The following is a 4,455-nucleotide window of genomic DNA, read 5'->3' as shown; positions in this document are numbered from 1 at the left end:
TCCTTCTAGGAAAACATCCCCTGCACTTAGGGAGAGATCCTGGAATTTTTTCAGCATGACTGTTAGAGATGCAGAGAGGAAGAGAAGGAGAGAACAAGGATGCACGAAGGAGAGAACACAAGAATTCCCTGTGACCTGGCACAGATGCCAGCACCAACCCTGCCAAATGCCCCAATGGCTGCTCCCACCTCTGTCCCAGGGAGCCCCCATGTGCCCCCCATGGGGCTGAGAACTCCTCTGCTTTGTGGCTGCCCTTTGTGCTGCAGCTCCATCCCCACCCACCCTGCTCTCCTTTGGTTTGGGCTATGATGTCCCCTGGAACCTGCTCTGCCAAATCCCCCTCGCAGTGGGCACTGCTTCCCACAGCTCCCACCCCTGCAGCTCTCCCAGAAACCAGCCCTGTCTGCACTGCTGGGACAGGCTTTGGGACCAGCTGAGTGTCTGAGGTATTTCTTGCAGAGAATAATGGAAAACAGTCCAGAGCAGGGATCAAAGCTTCCCTGCACAGAGTGGCTGGGGAGAGGCTGTAGGGATGGGTACCAGTGAGGCAGCCAACCCCTGTACCTCAGCCAGTTGATGGCAATTAAGGTTAAGTCATCAAGCAGGTGCTCCTGCTTTAAGTAACTTGCTTCCACCTGACTTCACAATTTTTATTTTTTTTAACTAAGATTGTAAAGATATTGGTTTCATTTTGTGTTAGATAAACCAACCTACTCACAATGTCACATATGTTTTGAAAAACAAAGATACAGCTATTAAAAACAACTTATATAACAAATAACTCAACTGATTTTTGAGACATGAAGCCCTGCTCTTGAAGGTTTTTAAAACCCCTTTTTCTTGGGTTGTCCATGGGTTGACACTGGACCATGGTGCACCACGTATCCTGCAGCATTTTCTCTATCCAAACTCAAAGGTAAGGGGGATTTTAAGAACAAAAAGTGACAAGTTATTGTGGAAAGAGTATAACGTAACAAGGTATAAGAAAAACATTGAAAAGTAAGATTTAAACCTCTTGTGGTTAGGAAAGAAGAACAGATCCCTTGGGACAGGTATTCATACTTTAAAGGGCCCTTTTAGAAGTCTTACTGAACGGAAAATGAAAACCCTCTAGCATTTAAGATCAGTAATTCACTGAGCAATGTGCTTAGCAGAGGCTGTGGAGGTTTGCAGTGAAAGAAGGAGGAGGCTTATGATAACATATTTTGTAAATCAAGGCCAAATCAAATGCATTGAGTTTCAGCAGCTGTGCCAATTAAATCTCATTCAATTTGCTGAACAAGAACGTTAACATTAATCACTTTGGCAAATTTCTTAGAATATTTCGTGTCACTGAGTAGTTAAGTGATTTTGTGCTTGTTTACAGTGCAGAATAACATTCTGTGAGGCAATATCATCAGTCACTGAGCAACTGTGGGATGCTTTGGGAGCCCTGGGTGGTTCTTAGCAATGTTTCTGTAGTGGTCCTTTGCCTCCTAGAGGCTTTTTCAAAAGTGTCCATCGATTTTGTTATTTTTTAACTGCCATTGTTCTCTGCCATCCACCCCGGCACAGTCAAAGAACAAGATTCCAGCCAGAGCAGAGGGAATTTTGCCATGTGAACCCTCCACAGCCACATTCCATGTCAAACTCAGATCATCAGTGCAGCTCAGGGCACAGGCACACAGGGAATTCCTCTTTGGCCTTATTCATTCACAAATGTTCAGGTTCATCTTTGATCAGGTGTTTGAGTTTCCACAGCTGAGGTTGTTTCCTGCCCTACCTTTGATTCCAGCTCCAGATCACTCAGGCAGCAAATCATAAAAATTTCTGCAGCAGAGCAGGCACATCTCACCCTGGGTTATTCCAGCATGTGTGACACCCAACAACAAAGAGAGGAGCTGCTTTTCTGACCTTGTAACCCCCTGGGTGAATTTCCCCCGTTTTCTTTCCTTTCCTCTTTGCTTTCCCTTTCCTCACTGCAAAACCCTAACCCTGACCCTTCTGAGGTGTGTGAGACAAGGTGGAGCTACTGCTGTACAGTTTCTGCCCTGTCAAGGGTGAAATGTAGGGTGGAAAACATGCCAAAAGGTGAAAATATAAAATGCAAAAATAAACAATAATAGCGGGAAAAAAGTCAGGCAGCAAAATCAACGCAGTGAGATTTCTCCCTGGATTGCCAAGGCTTTTCTTTAGCTGCAGGTCCATAGATTCAGAGATTTATCAGTTTAAACATGAATAAAAAGGAGCCAGCTGCACAAGAGAAAAGTCATCTTGAAATGAAATCAGGAATAATTGCAAAGTCCCCCAGCTGCACAGAGCAACCCACAATATGTCATTCATTATCTGTGTATCAGGTAATTAAATTTCAGGATCCCACATGGTAAATTTGATGTTGTACATTGGTATTAACAGATGAGGGAGTCACAAGGAGCATTTCTGGAAAACCAAAGAGCTCAGTGAGATGTTTTGTGAGCATAAGGCAAAATGAATTGGGTGGCTTGGCTAATGTGTTACTTTATGGTGTTATTAAGAAATATTGAGCCCTAGGTGCTAAAGTCTCATTTTTTGTGTTTTCTCTCTTCCCAGCTGCATTCCCTGAAATGTTCTGTCTTCTGCCAACCATGCCCTGAACCAAGGGCTTCCCCACCCCCAAGAGAAATGCTTTTAACTTCCCTTGGAAAAGGAGCAGAGCAGAATCTGGGACAGCATCAGAGCTTGGCATCAGAGTGAGTGCCACAGCAAGGGGCAGTGACCCCAGGGCTGGTGCCTGCTGTAATTAAAGAGGGGACAAATAAAGCCACGGGGAGTGATGAGATTGTTCCTCATTGTCAGAAGCCAACAAAGTCAAAACAGACCCAGAAAAGTTTCATTAGTCCAGTTTTTATTCAAATTAAATGATGGGGAACTACAGTGTGATTTTCTTTCATAATATAAATATGTCAGTGAAGAATGTTTCTTGAGTTGTTCGTCGCACTGGACAAGACAGCTGTCAAGAGAGTTACTTTGCAAAGTCCTTTGTCCTCCACACTCATGCAAAAAAAAATCTTTAATTTAAAAAATGAGCTTAAACAGTCAACCAACTTGTTAAGAGTATACTGTCACCTACTGAACTAAAGTACTCTGGTTTACAAAACCAAAAATTTTCACACCCAGGTAAATTATTTCACAATCATTCATTACCCTTGAGGGTCTTCATACATAAAATATACAAATAAAAATTATCAATATTTATTTATTTATTTATTCATTGTCACTGTAGAAGAAAATAATTTATAAACCCATAAACAAAGATAAGGGCAGATGGAAAAAAGTGAATGAGCCCATATTCAGACCATAATGTGTAGCGCACTCCCAAACACTGCAGCTTTGAGCAACAATGCTCACATGAAAGTGATTTTTGGGCATGATGTGGGCAAAGGGGGCAACTGCTTTGATAATATATGAATAATGAATCCCAAAGGTTGGGACCAAGCTGTATTCATCTGTTGAGCCATGACAGTAGCTTGATGAACAGCATTTATCTGTTGAGCCATCACACTGGCTGAGGAACAGGCACCACACCTCACTCAAATATTAAGGATTTTGGTCTCCAAACAATGTGAACCAAAGAAGAGCTTTCATGGTGGTGACATGCAAACACTGCCAAGTGTATTTATGGTAATTACTTGTTGTACCCATCCATAAAAAGACACTGTTTGGATAAACTGAATGAACTGGAAATTGATTTTAAACACCCCCAATTTATCTATTAGGCACCAATGGAAAAGATGGACTTCATTCAGGCTTATTTAAACAACAGCTTGCTTGAGACAAAGCTGCCCTGCACTGCGAGCCCAGCAGGGTGTGCACCACACACGATGCTCCTGGGGCTGGGGCTCATCCTGGGGGGCTTTTCTGCACGAGCAAAGCCACTTTAGGAAACCCAGAGCCAGAGTCCCAAAGGGGGTCAAGCACAGGGGGACCCCAAAAAGAGATTACAACAGAAGGAGCTGAGGAAAGTGCTCAGATTCACAAAGGACCAACATGAGGAAGAGGTCCAAGTTTGGTCTGTAAAGCTTTTACTAAAACTCCTGCAATAATTTGTCTGATTTTGGCATCCTGGGGGGTTGTGCCCAGACTGTTGTGGGCAGAGGATCTCTGTCTTCAAGCAGCTCATGCAGCAGCCAAGAAACAGAACCACCAAGTGACAGCTTGTCCCCCAAACTACCCAGGAACCAAACTCATGGCACAAGGAAATTAAATCAGGGTATTGGAATCATTGTAAAATAACCAATAATCTAAGGGCCTGCTGGTGACTGAGGTAATGGGTTTGAATTTATCTCATAACGTGGAGCCCAATGCTGTCCTTCTAACATTAAAACCAACACAACAGATATCCCAGATCTTTCTTACAACATGGCATTTCTTGTGCAGAGAACACACAGAGTCACACCTACACCACAGCCAGCAAAAACCACACTGGAGTGCACAAAT

General features: G+C 43.2%; 1 long non-coding RNA gene across 1 annotated transcript; it reads left to right on the top strand.

Annotated features, from left to right (window-relative positions):
- Nucleotides 1-670: 670 nt before the first annotated feature.
- LOC135280399 (uncharacterized) lies at nt 671-3,924 on the top strand. The gene is made up of 3 exons (XR_010347346.1): nt 671-916; nt 1,775-1,908; nt 2,569-3,924. It is a non-coding gene; the product is annotated as an uncharacterized LOC135280399 (long non-coding RNA).
- The last annotated feature ends 531 nt before the right edge of the window (nt 3,925-4,455 follow it).

Source organism: Passer domesticus, chromosome 13 (assembly GCF_036417665.1).
Source record: "Passer domesticus isolate bPasDom1 chromosome 13, bPasDom1.hap1, whole genome shotgun sequence".
Lineage (NCBI taxonomy): Eukaryota > Metazoa > Chordata > Aves > Passeriformes > Passeridae > Passer > Passer domesticus.
The sequence above is the reverse complement of the archived record's forward strand: the minus strand, read 5'-3'. Positions and strand labels throughout refer to the sequence as shown.